The sequence below is a fragment of the Podarcis raffonei genome, chromosome 14 (genome assembly GCF_027172205.1).
Source record: "Podarcis raffonei isolate rPodRaf1 chromosome 14, rPodRaf1.pri, whole genome shotgun sequence".
Taxonomy (NCBI): domain Eukaryota; kingdom Metazoa; phylum Chordata; class Lepidosauria; order Squamata; family Lacertidae; genus Podarcis; species Podarcis raffonei.
In genome coordinates this window covers 2,317,465-2,337,366 of record NC_070615.1, presented here as the reverse complement: position 1 = coordinate 2,337,366, position 19,902 = coordinate 2,317,465, and the positions used below count along the sequence as shown (strand labels likewise).

At 42.9% G+C, this 19,902-nt stretch overlaps 1 protein-coding gene across 5 annotated transcripts in view; it reads right to left on the bottom strand.

The window, feature by feature from the left end:
- Nucleotides 1-19,902, bottom strand: part of TJP1 (tight junction protein 1) — a 330,457-nt gene that overhangs the window by 294,428 nt on the left and 16,127 nt on the right. The gene's annotated exons all lie outside the window — the stretch shown is intronic.

Below are 19,902 nucleotides of genomic sequence, written 5' to 3'. Positions count from 1 at the left end.
TTCACCTATTGTTATTAGTTAATGCAACAGCCTACAATTTCTCTACAGCAGCAAATGTCTCTGTGCCAATCTTTTTTAAAAAAAAAATAATCTGCAGCACTGGCATTCAAAAATGTTTTCAGTATTTGTGGCAGAAATAGTTCGGGCTTCAGAAACCACCTTCTTATGATCACATGTGATCTTGGTTAACAGACAGCAGTGCTTGATGACAGGGGTGCCAACTTGAATAAAATATTTGGGGGGCAAGTATGCCCCAGCCCTCATAACTGATCACATGACACAGCACACAGATATCATCTGAATGCCCGTAAACTTGGGGGCAGCCCCCTCAAGTATTTCATTGGCAGGGCCAAAGGGACCTTGGCCCCTAGAAGTTAGCTCAAATGCTTGATGATAGCTTTTGGGGTGCTTGCCCAGTCGTCCTCACCAGAATTTCTGCCTGGATTGTGGCAGTGAACTTTTTAACCAAGGGTGATCATGAACTGCCAGCTCATCTGCTGGGTCCAGCCCCCAAACCTATTTAAATGACCTGCCAAGGACCTTCCGAGATTTTGCCACCACCAGCAGAATGATCTGCAGTAGGAATTACATCAAGGCAGAGAGGTCGAAATCCTCCCACCCAGTCCAGTGCCAGGAGGGCAGAAGCTGTGGACATGTGTCTCCTTGGTTCTCCTTCCAGTCGGGAGCGGAGAGATCTTCCAGAAAAATGAGACTCCCAGACCAGTTAGGAAGGGTGTGGTTGACCCCCTGGCTCTGCTGTGCTATTTGAAGTACCTCAGGAGTGGGCTTGTCAAAAGTATTAAGCTGTGACACCTATGGAAGAACTAAATTAAGGAACAGAAGGGGACCCTCAGAAACCACAGGCACTGAAGCCTGTGGACCTGGTGACTTGGCGGGCACCATTTGCGCCCCCCCGACCCGCGAAGGAGCCTTTTTAAAGGCTCCGGAACGGGGGACGGAGAGCGGTGCGGTGCTGTGAGTCGACTGCTTCCCCTGCTGAGTGAAGCCGCATGCCATGGACGGAGAGCGCTGACTTCTTTCTCTGAACATTTGGATTAAAAGTAACAACCCGTGAGTAATACGGAAATTGGACTTAAAAGGGAAATTTTGGGGGGGAATTAGGCACGACCGGGTAAGGTGTAAAGAGGAAGTCCGCCTACCCGCCTTGTAAACATCGTAAAGCAAGGATTTTATAACTAAGGTTGTGAGAATACCTTTCTTTCTTGTGGATAAAAGCAATTAACTCCACGTTTTGGCAATTTAAGTGATTGTGCTGGAGGATAAGAGCTAACATTGAGAACGGAATTCACCCCTCCCCCAAGACCCGGGAGCGATCGGTGAGAGAGCCTGCGGAAGAGACATAAAGACTTTGACAGCTGTCAAACTAGCTGTCAAAGTTGGGAAAAAAGGAGAACTTTGTTTCTGTTGTCTTTGCTGGTTATATTCGTTACAATTTGGTAACAAATTGTTAAAAATAAGAAGAAAAGGCTAACTTGACTTTTGGGTTGGAACTGGAAGATACTAAGAAACTAGAATCCCTCTAGAGGGGGTTTAGGACATTACAAAAATGGCTGTAAGTGGAAAAACACTGGCTGAACTGGAGAGGACTTTTTTTCTCTTGGGAAAGTTGCAGGAACAGAGTGATGTTTTGGCTACAAATGTTTCAATACTGAATGGAACAGTAAATAAAGTTGCTGAGCCTGGGAGGGACTCAAGTTTTTGCAGCTGAACAGGAAAGTTTTGCAGTTGACTTAAAAATTTTTGCAGCTGAACAAGAAAAGAAATTTGAGAAATTTGAGAAATCTGAGAATGTGATGAAAGAGGAACATGATGATTTGAAGGAAAAAGAAGGAGGAGCTATAACGCCACAGATAATTGAGGAGAGCCAGAGGCCGGTTAAGATGGATATAAAGGAAAATAAGATCAGGATGATGAAAATTTGGTTTGAATTGAAGAATGGAGAATGGAGAGATCTCCCTATGTGGAGATCTGAAGACCTATGGAATACAAACCTGGCTAAAGTGGAAACTGGAGCTTCTGGGACATTTGGACTTAAGAGAAGTAAGAAACAAGATTTTGGCTCCATTTTTAAATATGGAGGCCTGGCTGGAAGAAACATGGACCTTATTGGGACAGAGCTCCTTCGAGATTCGGAGGACTATCAAAAAAAACCGGTAGAGAGGAATTGAGAGAGAATTGAGAGCCTCAGACGTGAGGTCGCCAGGCTGACTGCAGATGGACTGATGGACTTTTGTTGGGGTTCGAAACTGGGAAAGGGGGTGGTGGGGCTTTGGGAATCCAAAGGGTGTATAACTATATTCTGTTTTATTTAATTTGGTTTTGCCACTAACATAAAAATGGGGATTTCGGGGAAGGGAATTGGGGCCGACCTTAGAAAAAGACTTTTAAGAATAAGTATTGACGTATAAAGATTGAGGTTTATAAGTTAAAATTGGTTAATTAAAATGATGGGGCGAACCGTAGAAAAAGATTTTTAAGAATAAGTATTGATGTATAAAGATTGAGGTTTATATGTTAAAATTGGTTAACTAAAATGAACTAGAGAAAATAAGGTAAAGTTTGGGGACAAGAACTTGCTGAGCTAAAAATTGGAACTGGAATACAAGAAGGGGAGGTGCGGGGAAGTCAAGGAAATTAGTCATTGACAGTAAGAAATGTAAATTTTATGTGTTTTCATTTGTTTCTTTTTATGTTTTTTCTTTAATTTTTGAAAATTCCAATAAATATTTAAATATATATATATATATAGGGAGGGGGATCCACCTCAATTGGTAGTAGTGGTGCGATCCGCTACACCCCAGAAATAAAAAGGGCTAGAAGTTCACTTTCGTTTTTAAAAGAGGACTGAAAGTTGAGGGAATGGCCCTAGAATCACAGTGAGAGGACTTGGTCCTGATGTAGTCCTGGTCTTGTAGCCATCTTCCACTAGGAATGGGGTGGAAATTCAACTCAGTTCACATTCAAAGGCAAACTTACTGACTTCACACTTTCTGAACACAAGCATCTTTCAAACTTTACACTTTTCAAATTTTGGAGGGCTCTTCTCCGGACAAGTAATACAAAAATTCATATTCTATAGTGTGCATATAAATGCATATGTTTATGAAAGTAACATTCAAAAGGCATTATATTGAGGGGGAATTGCTTTGCAAAAATGTGTTTTAATAAGAAAAAATGCATTAAAATATACGTATATATTGAGAGAAATTTTCAGTAACATATTAGTGAATTTTCATGAGGACTTTTCTTTTGCTCACAAACTGATGTGGAAATGTGGAGAACACAATAAGACTGCAAAACAGAAAATGACTTATTAGCACAGAAAATGACTTACTAGCTCAACCTACATGCCACAGGCACACTCCTGCTCTCACTTGGAAATTATTGTGTTTGTGTTAGTGTAATGAACACAAACCCTATGTGATCTTGTCCAGCTCTCAGAAGGGATGAAGAGGTGCATTGTGTTGGGGTTGGGTTGGCGCCAGGTTTGAGGGAGCTGGTGATGAATTACTCGTTGGTGGGGATGGAGGTCACGAGAGAATCCTGCTGACTCTGTTTCTACTTGCCCTGGCGCTGTGGGATCTTTTTTCTGTCTTGGGTTTGGTGGTCCCCTGATCACCAGCATCCACCTTAGAGCCAAGAACCTGTTCTGGCTCCTTAGCTGGCAACACTGTGCTTCTCACTCCATGTCCTGGTCACTGCGAGACGGCAGTGGGGTCATGACAGCAAAAAGGGAAAACATCTTTTGACTTAGGAAGGACTACAAGGAGAGAGGGAGGGAAAGAACTCTCTGTATTTAGAACATTCCCTTGATCTCCAGGAAGGTATGTCCCTGGCTGGAAGGATTAGTGTGACCATCACATAAGAAATCCTTGGCTAATTCTGAGGCACTGCAGCAGCTACAAAGGCTTCTCAGTGCAAACTGAGATTAGGGCAAGAGGTTAAATTATTTCAAACTCACAGGATCCTGCTGATCCCAGTGCCAGATGTCAAAGCCTGGACACAGTTACCTACTCAACACATTGCACAAGATCCCCACATTACCGTCTTGTCAATAAAATTGGGAGGGAGGAGAGTTAAATTAAAACACACACTTGACACACACACATTTAGTTTTAAACTGGTTCTCTTCTGCTTTTTATCTTGCTTTAATAAGCAGTGGCCACACCATTATAACAGAAAAGCCTTGAGAGTCTCTAAGGCTTTTTGAGCCATCCATGAAAATTCGTGCGAGAGCAGAGAACAGGAGGTGTGCATTGCAACCAGAGATGAAGCATGTCACACAAACACACAAAAGCATAAATCTTTTATCCTGGGCAGTGGATCTTCTCTCCCTCCTATACACGTAAAAAAATAAAGGCAAGTTGCTTACAGGATAGCTGAGTATGCTACAAAGGGCAGAGCTAGTGAGATGCCAACCATCTATTACCTTAATTTGCTCAAAAGCCTAAATCTGCATATGAAAACCTATGCAAATAAATTACATATGGAGAAAAAGTTTTGTGCTGAAGGCCTGTGTCTAGGATCTTGTAAGTGCTGAGCAACACATCTGCAAACACACATAGCAGCCCTACAGAAGCCATTGCAGAGACAGGCGGCAGCAGCACCCACACAAAGGGAACAGCTCCTGTTTCTCCACCTAATGGCTTTTGCTACTGCAGCTTGACAACGCTAGCAATGGAAATTATTCTTTCAGGATGAAGGCTCCACCAGGTAAGCTTCAATTTGCCAGACATGCATGTGCTATTTAACTTGCCCTTAATTTGGTGCTGGATTAAAATAGGTACTTTGAAACTTGGTAATGTTAGGAATAAACTCTGGATTTTCACCAAAAAAGCAAAAGGGAGACCTTTGTAATAACCTTGAATTTTTGGCATATTCTGAATTGCCAAAAGGAGAATTTAAGGCCTGTTTTGAACAGATGCACACACAGACACACACACACACAGAGAGAGAAAGAAAGAAAGAAAGAAAGAAAGAAAGAAAGAAAGAAAGAAAGAAAGAAAGAGAGGGGGTACACAAATGCCATCAGTACCTGGGGGGAAATGTTTAAACTGTTACAACTCAGGCAACTTTCATCAGAATGTTCTGAAATCTATCATCTTATACCCTTCTTCAGACAGATTAACCATGCCAAATTTCAAGCTACCAGGACAAAAATGTCCATGAATGTATGATGAAGAAAAATCTCAGGCTATGTAAGAATAAAGGTACCCCTGCCTGTACGGGCCAGTCGTGTCCGACTCTAGGGTTGTGCGCCCATCTCACTTAAGAGGCCGGGGGCCAGCGCTGTCCGGAGACACTTCCGGGTCACGTGGCCAGCGTGACAAAGCTGCTCTGGCGAGCCGGCACCAGCGCAGCACACGGAAATGCCGTTTACCTTCCCGCTATAAAGCGGTACCTATTTATCTACTTGCACTTAAGAGTGCTTTCGAACTGCTAGGTGGGCAGGAGCTGGGACCGAAAGATGGGAGCTCACCCGCCGCAGGGATTCGAACTGCCGACCATACGATCGGCAAGCCCTAGGCACTGAGGTTTTACCCACAGCACCACCCGCGTCTGAATACACTGTAAGAATACAGTGCTGTAAAAGCCAGCTGCCTTAACTATACAGCTGGTCACAAGGCTGTGCAATTTGCACCGTAAACCTATATTGGTTTTATTTCAGTTCACCTGTCATGGGTTCCCGAAAAACTTCTGAGAACTGTAGCTGGGTGAGGATGCCGAGAAGAGATCAGCATCCACCTCCACAGAAACTACAGTTTCCAGGGTTCCCTGCTGTGAAGGAAAGACTATCAAATTAAATCCATTCTACTTTGAGGTGCAATAACATAGCAAAGGTTTGCTGGCCACAGAGATGGCAGGAACTACATTGTGAATTAATAATGGCTGAATGGCTTGAAGCCGGGAGACTCTGGCACAACAGTGTAAGGGCTATTTCTGGCAGCTAACAAAAGGAGATGACCCTTTCTCAGAGTGAGTTCCACACTGCCTCTGGATTAAAATGTGAAAATCTCCCAGCTCCTTTGCTGATTTCCAGGGCAGCTTAGTCATGCCAAAGATACCACAGGATCAATGAAGCCCAAAGAAAAAGGAAACATCAGGCCTCCGGAGCAGAACACAGGTTGCTGGGGGTGTTCCAGTGATGAGGGGAATTGTGCTTGGAGATAAGATGGCCAAAGCAAGCTCAATGTGTCAGTCCTCTCCAGGGACACTGCTTAGTCCTTTAAAAGGCTCTGGGTAGATACAGATTTGCATAACAGTTTCATATGCTGATTTATACTTGTAGGTGCAAATTTAGGATGACTTGCAAGGGAATGCCACTTCATAAGCAAAGTTAGTTTAAAAAAATAAAAGCAGTGGAAGAAGGGGCAAAAGAACAGGGGCTCAGGCCCCCTGGGCCATCCCTATAATACCCTTCAGCCCTCTCTCGATTGAAGAAAACTTCTTTATGCCACTAAATTGTGTTCTTTAATCTTTCATTTCCAGATCCACTGACTTCCTGAAACCAGCAAACCAGCACTTCTAATTTCTAGCAGAATTTTTACCATTTTGCAAAGAGAGAGCTTACCTAATTCTGAGTGTGTCCCTGTAAACAAACAAACAAAAACTGATCTCCTTTACATGTCCAGCCTTGTTCAGTACATGCCCAAAGCCAAATGTTCCAAACATACAGGCTCATCTTCCCTTTTCATCGAGGCCAAAGGGCTGAGGGCACAGACAGCAGCACCTCATCTCAAAGGCCGAGCGAGCATCCCCTCGACAAGGTTTGGATTGCTGTCCCCAAGGGAGCTATATTACACAAATAATTACCCAGAGATCAGAGACGAGACATGCAGAAGGGAGAGATCAGCAGTTTCTTCTTTGCAAAACAGTTTTGAGGATGCAGAGACTTTGGAAAAGTTGTTTGATGAATGACTTAAGGGGAAGCTGATTTGGTTCACAAACGGGCACTCGCTTCAGTGTGCAGCACCCCCAGCACTAACTTTGGTCAAACTTTAAGGTCATATCAGGACGTTGCCCAATACATCTTTTGTAGCTATAGAGAGGAATAGTTTCAGTGAGACATGACTCCATAGGGCAGGGGTGGGCTAGGCATTTTTTTTCTGTTGAGGGACACATTTTAAAATGCCAGAAGTCATGTCTGTGGCTGCCTGGTCTTGAAGAGAGGTTCAAGCAGAGTCATTCTGGGGGAGGGGGGGTTCAGGTCAAGGGTTTGGTAGTTTTTGTTTGCCATGGTTTGATCCATGTTTGACCACCCATCTCAATGTTCGCAGACATTTGTTTCCTTCCACTCATTTGCTCACCTTGTATCTTGGCTTGCTTTGTCAGCTCTCACGTCAAGGGTCACACAGAACTCTAAACTTGTCTTCAAACATTTTAAGGACGATTTTAAGGAGTGTGCTCTAGCCAACAGAATGGCTGGGGCAGGTTCCTCCGGGGGGGGTGTGTGTGTGGATGCACTGGGACATCTGCTCTCAGTGATCACGGGAAGAAGGAGGAGTTACGCTAAGACCAGACTATGTCATTACCGAGGAGGCAGGTTTAGTCGTTGTTTGAAGACTATCCCTGTCTCCGGGTCTTGACCGGAAGGAAACAAGAATCAAGAAGGGAGACCCACATGACCTGAAGGTGCTGCTGTGCAATGCCAGGTCAGTGATTCATAAGACGGCTGTCATCCACAACATTAAGATAAATTCAACAGAGTAATTTTTTTTTTATGTATGTAAAAGTGGAAAACTGATTTGAATGGTTATAGTAAAATATGCAGGAATGTATGATACATAAAATGAACCATGGAAGGAGAAGAAGGGAAGTCATTGGATATTTTAAAGTTTGTAAAATGTTTAGTTTGAAATGTAAAATTGAAAACTTAATAAAAAATATTTTTTTAAAAAAAAAAAGCCTTGCAAAAGCAACACAAGCTTCTTCAGCTTTGATGTGTTCCTGTATCCTTGGGTTGTACTTTGGGTCCAGTCTCCTATTTTGCCCATCAATCCCAACCTGCTCTCTGGCCCTGACTTCTGTCTTCATCTCAAATTTAATCCCCTGGTGCAATTACTGGTTCCCAGTTCATGGCTCCTCTTGGGTGGCTTACACCAGGATGCATTTACACTTAGCCTCTCAGACAACAGGTTTTTTTATTTTAAAAAAATCCAACAGCAGTACAATATTTCTCTTGTGTGCTCTGCAGTACCAGTGCAGTGGAAAATAAACAACTACTGTTATTTTAGTGTGCCTTCACCTCCTGACATGAAGTATTTTACTTCTGGAGGAGTAAAATACTGGTGCTGAAATGGAAGGTATTTGTAGGTATGAATATACCCAGAGAATTCTCAGCATCCTCACCAAACTACAATTCCCATGATGTGGGATGAAGGAGGAACCATGATATAATCTTGTAATACATTTAACATGTAGTGTAGAATTGCTATGGAAATTGAATGATTATTCATGTCAGCCATTTATATTTGCATTTAGCAGAAGCTAAAGTTTTAAAAAGCTTACTTCACTGTTTGCTTTTAATTCCATGCTCAGGTTCCAGCTTTTTATTTGGTGTTTACAGCTGTCCAAAGCAGGGAAATTTGAGTAGCCGCTATCTGACATGTTACCTCCGCACTGTATGAACATATTGTGATTTCTGCAGCACTGAGTCAGCATTCTGATGATTTAGCATTTATATTCCCGACAGCTGTTTATTCCTTTCAATGTAATTCCAGAGATAGATGTCCAGAAGGGATTTACTGCCCCAGATCTATCAGAAAACATATTTAAGATATTTGGTGGTATTTAAATCATAATAAAAGCTATTATTCAGTAACGTTGGGGTAAAAGGGGGAAGGGTCAATATTGACTATTATCTTGAAGACTCAAAAGTTGATTTTAAAATCCACAAAACTAAGGTCTTTTTTACGTCAGATCCTTAAAATGGCACTCCCTGGGTGCACTGCACCTGTGGAGATAAGCTGAAATCTAATCTGATATGTTTGTTTTGAAAAGGGGGATTGCACAAACGAGTGGGAAACTAACAAAATGGATGACAGTCAGAGTTATGGAATGGCTTCCTTATGATGAAAAGAATAGGCACCACTGAACACAATGGGACTTCTTCAGAGTAAAAAAGAACAAATAGGAGATGGCGAGTCAGTGCCAAGATGGCCCTTGCCACCCACCATCAAAGGTTCTTTTTACATATTCAACCTGAAGGAGAACAGCCATGTGTTCTGAAGAAAGCACTGCAGCTGGACTCTCTGCAGACATTATCATGAATGTGGAAAAGGCTGGGGTGGAGAATATCTCTGCACAGCTACTCTCCGACTTGGTGTTTACACCAGAATGAGACTCTGAAAGGGTCATTTTGAAAGGGTTAACAATAGGCTGCAGACCTATAAACAGGAACTATAGCTGAGTGGTAAAAGTACCATGAATTTTGTCTTCAGCAATGGCTGGCTTGGCTTTGTCAGAAGCTTAGAGGCAAGGAGGGGCCGTCGCTCAGCTGTAGCACACTTGCTTTGCAGGCAGGGATGCCAGCTTTATAGCTGAAATATACTCAGAGTCGCAAAGTGATTTCATGCTCTTTATTCAGCTCATAGTGGTGAGGAGGAATGAATGAAAGTCCCCTCAAAGTATCTGCTTTATATACATTATTTACACAATGGGCTGCACATGATTGGCTAATTCCGGAATTCTACTGTAAGCCAGTCAGGTTGTGCATTCACTTCTATCTGGAGCATGATTGGGTGGTTCCTGCCAACCAATCATACTGCTGCATTGTTCTAGGACCAATCAGACTGCTGCATTTTGGATCCTATTGTTCTAGGACCAATCAGACTGCTGCAGTTTGGATCCTATTCAACTCAGTACATAACAATAGCTAAGCCCCCAGCAGCTCGTCTAAAGGACCCTGATGCAGGTAGTGGGCAGTACCTCTGCCAGAGACCCTGAAGAGCTGCTGGCAGAGAGAGAGAACGGTCCTGGGCCAGATGCGCAAATAGTGTGATCTGATACAATGCAGCTCCTAGGTTCCTAATCTTGCGAACTGCCTCTCTCTCCACCTGCTGCTCCCTTGTGCACAAATCCCTCCCCCACGTTTCTCTGTATCTGTTAACCAAGGTTTACTGTTACGAACCATCATTATGATTAAAGCTAACATGGGTCCACTACTCTATCACCATTTGAAACAAAGGTAGAATGCTTATTCCTGAAGCTAGGTTCAGCTGTGAAGGTGTCTTTCTGCAGTTCAATGCATGCATCTGGAAACTGTTTGTGGTCTCCATTTCAAGACAAGAAAGAAGACACTCGTACAGTACATGGTTCCCCCCCCCCCAAGTGTAACATGTATGCAGCCAGAGTAGATAAAACAGAAACCCTGCATGTAAGCCTGCTCTGCAGATTTTATTCTTATTAATATTTAATCAGTAATTTCATCTTTCCCCCCTCCCTGAAAGCTCAGTGTAAGGTCATTGCCCAGTTCTATGCAGAAGTGAACCAAAGCCTGGCCGCCATAAGCTTCCAATATTTGTATAGGCTGAGTACCTTCCAAATGCTGGACTACAACTTCCATCTTGCCTGGGGCTGATGGGAGTTGGAGCCCAGTAACATTTGGAGGGCACCAGATTGGGGAAGGCTGGTGCCAGCAGAGGGACCATTATCTAACACCTCATGGAAAAACCTAACAAACGTAACTTGCAGAAGAATAGAATGCAACCTGCAAAGTTTTTTTTAAAAAATGCAAGGAAAAGTGCCAAATATTCGCTGCAGAATCATATACCAAAAATATCTTGAGGAAGTGCAAAAGCAGCTGACATCTTACTCTAGGTATTCTTGGTACTTCCACTTTACTAAATTGACACCTAGTGAGCCAGGGGAGTTCTTTGGGTCAGCTTGCGACACGGGGGGAGAGAAAAGCTGCTCATTGGCAAACAAGCATTAGCTATAGGCGCCGAGGCAAGCAAAGCTTTCAAATGTTGACTCAGCTCTCTTGTTCCAGCCCACCAGACGGGATCCAGTTCATGCACTGTTTCTGCAATGTGCTTGCTGTTAACATGCATTTGATTTTGTGCATTGCTACCGTAATATTTTATTTTCATGATGAAATAAGAATGCAGGTCAGCCATCCAGCGCACAACTCTTGTCGTCAGCTAGAACAAAGGCCTACTATGAATTTACCTAAATCCCCTTTAAAACATCCCCGTTGCTGGCAAGTACTGCAACCTGTGAGAGCAGATTCCATAGTTTAACTATGCACTTGTGAAGGAGATGCTTTTTGATGTGCCCTGCCTTTTCTCTTCCAACATGCAGCTTCATGGGATGGCCACAGTTCTAGGATTATGAGAGAGGAATTAACCTTTCTCCATGTCCACTTTTGCCACATCATACATGTTCTTGTACACCCATATTGCGTCCTCCCCATACCTAAAAAGTCCCAAATGTTGTAACCTTTCTTCACAAGAGCATTGCTCCAGCCTCTTGATCATTTCCGTTGGCCTTTTCTGAACCTTTCCCAACTCTACAATACAGTGGTACCTCGGGTTAAGAACTTAATTCGTTCCAGACGTCCGTTCTTAACCTGAAACACCACTTTAGCTAATGGGGCCTCCCACTGCTGCCACGCCGCCGGAGCACGATTTCTGTTCTCATCCTGAAGCAAAGTTCTTAACCTGAGGTACTATTTCTGGGTTAGTGGAGTCTGTAACCTGAAGTGTCTGTAACCTGAAGCATCTGCAACCTGAGGTACCACTGTACCCTTTTTGAGGAAAGGCAACCAAAACTGTACATACTATTCCATACATGGTCACACCACAGATTTGTATAAAGGCATTATGATATTGGCAGTTTTATTTTTAATCCCCCTTTAATAATGATTCCTAACATGGAATTCACCTTTTTTCTCAGCTAGGTCAATATCTTCAGCGAGATAACCCATCAGTCTCATGCCTGAATAGTAACCACCCGTTCCGATTTCATTTCCATATATATGTGAAATTAGGATTTGTTTCCCAATGCACAACATTACACTTGCTTGCATTATATTTGCCATTTTACTGCCCATTCACCCAGTTTGGAGAAATCCTTTTGGAACTCCTCACAATTTCTACTTGTTTTAACCACTCTGAACAATTTGGTATCATCAGCAAACTTAGCTGCTTCACTGCTCACCCCATCTCTAGATCATCTATGAAAAAGTTAATAATCACAGAGAAAGAAGGCACATTTTACCACATGTGGTGGACATGCAAAAAAAGGGGGGGGTATATTGGGAAATTATTTATAATGAGTTTAAAATTACCTTTGTAAAAAACATGTTTAAAATTACCTAAAACCCTGAAGCTTTCTTACTAGGTATTTTAGGTCCAGAAATACCTAATGATCAGAAGAGACTATTTATGTATGCTACAACAGCTGCACAGATGCTGCTTGCCCACAGAGGGAAGGACAATCTACCTACAAAAGAAGAATGGCAGATAAAGATGATGGACTATGCCGAACTGGCGAAAATGACCCAGAAAACCAGAGATCAAGAGGACAATAAATTTAACAAAGAATGGGGAAATTTTCTAAGTTATTTGAAAGAACTCTGTAAACAACTGAAAACATTGGCAGGATTTTGAAAACACTTGCAATGAAGCGAGAACTATGATAAGAAAATGAGTTTTAAGAAAATATGGAGAATAAGATACGATGCCGTTTGAAAAGAATATCTGGGGAAACCATGGGGGGGGGGGAGTTCCAGGATTCTGAGAATCCTGTTTTAAATAATTATGATTTATGTATGATGGTAAATGTTAAAAGTGAAAATGAATTTAAAAAGTGTTAAAAAAGAAGTTAAAAATCTCAGGTCCTAATACTTATCCTTGGGGACTCCACTTTCCACATCCTTCCATTGGGAGAATTGTCCATTTATTCCTGCCCTCTGCTCTCTGTTCTTAACCAGATACTGATCCATAAGAGGCCTTTCTATCTCCTTCCATGAGTGCTAAGCTTACTACTCAGACGTCCTTGGTGAGGTTGTATCAAAAGCGTTTTGAAAGTCTGAGTATACAATATCAACTGGATGACCTTTATGTATAATCTTGTAGAGAAATTTCAGAGAACTCCAAAGGTTAGGGAGACGGGTTGTACCCTAGTAAAAGCCATGCCAGTTAAGCTTCAGCAAGTCTTGTTCTTACGAACATAAAGGTGGGGCCAGAACATACCAACACCCACACCCCTATCCTAACACTCCACCAAGCCAGTAATGTTGTTAATAATACTGACAACATTGTTTATAGACCTTATATGATTACACCCCAACACAAGCTTCAGAAAGGCGCTTGACACTGTCTCACTGACCCACCCTTATCGCAAGTGACAGAAGGGACGGCCTATTTTTAAACAAGCCCCCCCCCCCCGGCCAGCTGAGACCAGGACTAACTGGCTAGGAACCAAATGGTCCATGTTACCCCAAACAAATACCTATATAGGCTACTTTCTGTAATCTATCCCCCATTCCTCAGCCCAGTTCTAACTCTAATCCCCTTCTTCCTCCACCCATCACACTTCAACTGAAGCACATGGAAAGATATTACCAAGTGGTGCCTCCCACGAGGGGCTTGTTTTTCAAATCAGAAGCACAGAGGCAGGCAGGGAAGCTGCAGATTTCAGAAGAAATGATTATTGGAAAGAAAACACAAACAAAGACACCTCACAAGATTACCAAGGTAAGACCAACCTGGCACCCATCAAAATTACAAATAAATTATAAAGAGGCCTGCAAATGAGGCAGAAAAACAGAAGTCTCTGTTGTGGAGGAAGAAAACGTCTGAGAAATTAAAGGACAGGTTTGATACCACAGTGATTTGGGCTATAGCAGTGGTGGCGAACCTGTGGCACGCGTGCCAGGGAGGCACTCAGAGGCCTCTCTGTGGGCACACGTGCTGTCTCCCCAGCAGGGCTGTAGCCAGGGGGTGAAACTGGCACTCCAGCACTGCAGGAGGCTCCTGGCCGCTTCCAGCATGGTGCCAGCACTGCTAGGGCACCGTTTTCACCCTCAGGGCTGCGCCGGGGGGGGGGAATAAGAGGCGGGCTTGTGCCAGGAAACTGCCACTCCGCCCAAAGCCTGCACCTCTGCTACTCAAGTCCACCTGCCACCACAGCCAACCCTGACGGCCGCCTCTGGGCTGGCTCCACCTCCCCACCATGATGCCTGGTTGTGCCTGACCCGCCTTCTCTGCTCTCGGGCGCATTGAGAGCCCTGGTAACCCTGGTGGGCGAGCGAGGGGCTGAGCAGGCATCAACTTTTGATGCGCCAGGGCCTCCCACCAGTCTGCTGTTCCTACTCGGGAGTAAGCCGCCTTGAGTTCAGCAAGGTTAGACAAACTATCAGCATGCGTACAACAGCAAAAAATCACATTAATTGTTCAAAAGCATGCCAAATGCAAACTTTTACCTTTCAGTAAAAAGTTGTTTGTTTCATTGAAACCTCTATTGTTGTGTTTTTCTTTTAAGACAAAAGATGTTAATGTATGAGTTGCTTTTTCTAAACTAAAATGTCAGTATTCAGGTTTAATTGCCACGTTGGCACTTTGCAATAAATAAGTGGGTTTTGGGTTGCAGTTTGGGCACTCGGTCTCTAAAAGTTTCGCCATCACTGGGCTATGGGGATGGGCACTCTGTGAATGCATTTGAAATTAGTATATATGATAATGGAAGCAAGATGTGGTTCCTTCATAGGCTGAGTTACAGTCCAGGATGGCATCTGGGGGTTGTGCCAAAGGTTTAATGAACAGTGAATTTTGAGGAGCAATTTGAAGGAAGATGTGGCACCACGTAGGTATTCTGAGAAGCAGCTCAGAGATGACTCACATGTGTAAAACAGGGGCCATTATGCATCACACACCACAGGTAAAGGTAAAGGGACCCCTGACCATTAGGTCCAGTCGTGGCCAACTCTGGGGTTGCGGCGCTCATCTCGCTTTACTGGCTGAGGGAGCCGGCATACAGCTTCATGTGGCCAGCATGACTAAGCTGCTTCTGGAAAACCAAAGCAGCGCACAGAAAGGCCGTTTACCTTTTCACCGGAGCGGTACCTATTTATCTACTTGCACTTTGATGTGCTTTCGAACTGCTAGGTTGGCAGGAGCAGGGACCGAGCAACGGGAGCTCACCCCGTTGCGGGGATTCGAACCACCGACCTTCTAATCGGCAAGTCCTAAGCTCTGTGGTTTAACCCACAGCGCCACCCGCGTCCCACAGCATTTAACCCACAGCGCCACACACCACAGGCAGACCTTTTATTTCACTCTAGCCCAGGCACAGACAACCTTCAGCCCTCCAGAAGTTTTGGCCTACAACTCCCATGATCTCTAGCTAACTGGACCAGTGGTCAGGGATGATGGGAATTGTAGTTCAAAACATCTGGAGGGCCGAAGGTTGCCTATGCCTGCTCTAGCCACTAGGCCTCATGTCTCTTGTATCTCTGTTAAATCTAGGGTTCATTTTGGTCATCACTTTGCTGACAGCTGCTGGGCATTCCGCAAAAGTACAGAGCAACTGAGGCCCCAGCCAGGCATCCACCGTCTTAATTTGCTCAGAGATTTCAATCTGTAGCTATAAATATAGATTAGCGTATGATTCCTCCCCTCACCCTGCAATTCAGCCCAGGGGCCTTGTGCTCAGAGCCTTTTCAGCGTCTGCATTTACACTGTCGTTGCTGGCAGCCCTTTTTCCCCTCAGCCCCCCTCTCCTGGCATGGCTTGAACCTTGACATTCACCATCTGTGACAAACGGTAGACAAAGGAAAGTCTACCAGGAGAAGATGGCAACAGGGAGGCCGGGTGGTGAAAATTTATTTAGGTCACTTTTGAATAGCATGGCATTTCTGATGCAAACCAGTGCTGGGTCTGCTTAAGAAATGTTACATTTCTCTTGAGAACTGACAGGTATTAGCATTCAGTTAAGCGTGTTAAATCTTCACCACTAAAGCACAGGCATCCGCAGGGACACACACACACCTGGCTTTTCAAATGAACTAGTTATATATTCTACTTCTTTTGCCCTCTGGCTTTGTTAAAGCCCAATAAGAATGAACTAATTTAGAACATAAACACTTCTCTCCCCCCTCCCCTCATCTGACACCCCACTTACATGTAACGCCTAGAGAGGAGTATGTGCAGGGGAAAGCAGGGTTAATGCATCCTGTTTAAAAAGATTAAAAACATTATGTTTAAAAGGATTATATAGCATTTCAAAATTTAATACCTTGCATAATCTGTTTGTGGATTTGGAGATCTTGGATTTATTTGTTTGCATAGCTCTTTACAAGAGGGCAGGCCCCTGCCCTGAGGAGTTTACAATCTCAAATTCAGCATGGGGTGGAGTGAGGGACAGAGGGGGGGAGCCAGGGAAAAGCCAGCCCTAATAGACTCCGGTCCCCAGTTCTGGGAAGACCACCTCCTTCCCTGACGACTTCCTCTCAGTGTTGAGATTGGCAGAGGGGAGGCTCCTAGTTGTCCCACTGCCCTCAGAAACTCCGGGGTGGAGATGCCCCGGAGAAAACATGTGCTCAGCCCTAATTTGCAGAACTTGCTCCCGGCAGAGCTGCTTCCAACATCTTTATTGTACAGTTTCTGCAAATGCTGCAGATGCACCTCTTTACACTGGCTTTTAACACCCAAAAGGTATATTTTCAGGACCCACCTTAGTTCTGTGATTGTAAGGTGTTTTAATCTTGACATTGTATTCTAATTGGTGTAACCCAGCCTGGGACTTCCGCTTGAAGGGTGCTATAACAACAACAAAAATCACAAAAACTATAGGTGATTGTTTCAGTTATGGATGCTCAGGGCAAGTTGCAATTGGGCATGGGAATCAGGGGGAATGGGCATAAATCTACCTCCTCACTGTAGTCCATTCTTTGGGGGATTTTGAAAGAATGTTGTGGACACTACCCCACCTGGTAGGTCCCACCCATCCCTGACAAACAGAGAGAAAGTAGGCACTCAGACATAGCCCTTGTTCTTCCAAGGGGCTTGTGTAAAAGTTAGATCCAGTGTGAAATCTTTAATTTGGGTTATTTTACATGGAGCCCCCCCTCTAAAATAATGGATTAAATTAGACAATTCGGATGTATTGTATTTAGAGGGAGTAGAGACGAGATTTGGATGGCATGCCTATCTAATAGATGAAAAAGTCAAAGTACATAAAGGCTTCCTAGGGCATATAGTCAGAAAGTCTATATACAAAATATGGGAGAAATATGAAAGACTCCTAGAACCGAAAACTCCTTGGTGGGCATCGCCGGCAGAAATTGTCACAGTGAAAAAATTAAATATGAAAAAATTGTCCTACTTATAAAACTGTATTAAAGGAAGAAAACGGAGAATTGGAATTAAAGGATTATACAGAAATTAAAGCTCATATTAGTGATTGGTTCCAATATATTCACATTAAGTATAGATTAGCGAAAGACAAAAAGATAGGATTTGAAAAATAAATATCAAAAAAATAAATATTTAACACAAGAAAAAAAATATATATCTAGGTTATATAATCTGATTTTAGAGTGGGAAACTAAGGATGAACTGGTTAAAGCATCCATGATTAAATGGGCGCAAGATATTAGGGAAAATATTATGCTCGAACAATGGGAAAAATTGTGGAAAGAAGATATGAAATTCACTATGTGTTATTTATTGAAAGAAAATTACCTTAAAATACAACATTGATGGTATTTAACACCTGAAAGAATAGCAAAAATGAATTAAAATTGTAGCGATGTCTGCTGGCGATGCAACACTGAAAAAGGTACTATGATGCATATATGGTGGAATTGTTTAAAAATCAAACAATTTTGGGAAAGAATACACAATGAAATGAAAAAAAATGTTTAGATATTCATTTAGGAAAACATCAGAAGGTTTTCTATTGGGAATAGTACCAGGAAGTCTAAAGAAAGAAGACAAGACATTATATTTATACGCAACAGTAGCCACAAGGCTATTGGTTGCAAAAAATTGGAAAAGTGGTATTATACCGACAAAAACAGAGTGGCTTGCCAAATTATTGGAGTATTACAATATATCCAAAACAATGGGAGAAATTGGAAGGATATTAAAAGAGAAAATAGACAAGGACTGGAAGGTGTTTAAAGGATACTTGCAAAATTATATTGAAAAATCAGAACTCCTATTAGAATAAACAAGTTCCGATATAAATACTGAAATACTAAATAAGGTGGATAACAATGTGAAACAGAAAAAGAAGCAGAAAATTGGTTTAAAAGTATGTGAAAGAAAGTAATAGAAGTGGAAATAGATTGCAATTGAGTAGATTGGAAGTTTATCACAAGGGTGGGGTGAGGGGTGAGGGATGGTGGTGGGAAAAGGAAGTACTTATGGGATTGAGTGGGGATATGTCTGAATATCAGTGGCGTAGCGTGGGTTGTCAGCACCCGGGGCAAGGCAAGTAATTTGTGCCCCCTAACCCGTGGATTTGCGCCCCCTAACCCTAACCCCCAGATGTTGCGCCCGGTGCGGGCGGGGCCCCCTGCACTCCCCACGCTACGCCACTGCTGAATATTCTTAAGGATTGTATGAAATGTATGTTTGTATATTCATAACATGTATGTATTAATATTGAATTATTTTAATAATAACATTATTTTTTTTAAAAAAATACATGGAGCCCCCCAAACCACCATCAAATTCAAGCTCCCAGTGATTGCCTATATAGTGAAAATCACACAAACACGATACAAGGCACATGTCCTCATAGATCTTCATGATTTCTATGTAAGATTTTTTAAAACTAAGGTTATAAAAAATCAGAGACTACATCTGGAAACATAGAGGCATTGCTGGTTTTGATAGTGGTTTGGAGAGGTTCTCTTGTAAAAATTAGGAGGACCCATAATGATTCCTGCCCCGGCTCCATGTTTATGCACTACTGGGAAGCAGCAGATTCATGATGTTTACAGATCTGTCAGTGTGGCAGTGGGTGCAAGTGTGCAGGAGGACAGGGAACCTGGTTAAAAGCATGCAATATCTATTTGCATTCACCAAAGAGTCGGAATTATTGCTTCCAAGCTGGTTCGTCATTTCTGCTTTAGAGGTTTTATGATGGTGTATTTTACTACCTTCCTTTTTGCTGTTTTAACTATTTATTACTTGCACATTTATCACTTATATCTACATTGGCTGCATTTAAGGTGCTGGTGTTAACCTGGAAAGACCTCTGTGTGTGGCCACCTGCCCAAGTCCTCAGAGGGAGGCTCTTTTCAATGCCTCATCACCAGAGGAGATATACTGGGTAATGGTATAAATGGTGCCTTCTCTGTGGTGGTGCCATGACTGTGAAATGCCATCCAACTGGAGGCACTTTTTGGCATTTCAGTTCCAGCAAAAGACCTATCTGTTTGCCTTGGTACTTCTGAGATGGTAGCTGCCACCGCAAATGGAGGTTAAGGGATGCTCCATCAGTGTTTTTATGACTGATCAGTGCAGTATGTTTCTTCTCAACCACTCTTTATTGCTTGGAATTGTTTTAAATTGTGTTGTAACAGGCCACAATCACACAATTATCACATGAGAGACAGTGTAGTGTAGTGGTTAGAGTGTCATATTAATACCTAGGAGACCAGGGCTCAAATTCCTGCTTGACCATGAATCTCACTGGGTGACCTTGGGCCAATCTCAGCCTAAGCTAGTGCACCAGGATTAAATGGGGAGGGGGGGGGAGAACCATGTAGGCCACCTTGAACTCCTTAGAGAAAAGAATGGGATACAAATGTAACAAATAAAAATAAATAAAGGGTCTGTGGGTGGGTGTGGGAGTGGTAAAGAAAATAATATTGCTAGACACCTTGGAAAGGCTTTCTCTTGAAAAGTGGTATAAAAATGAATT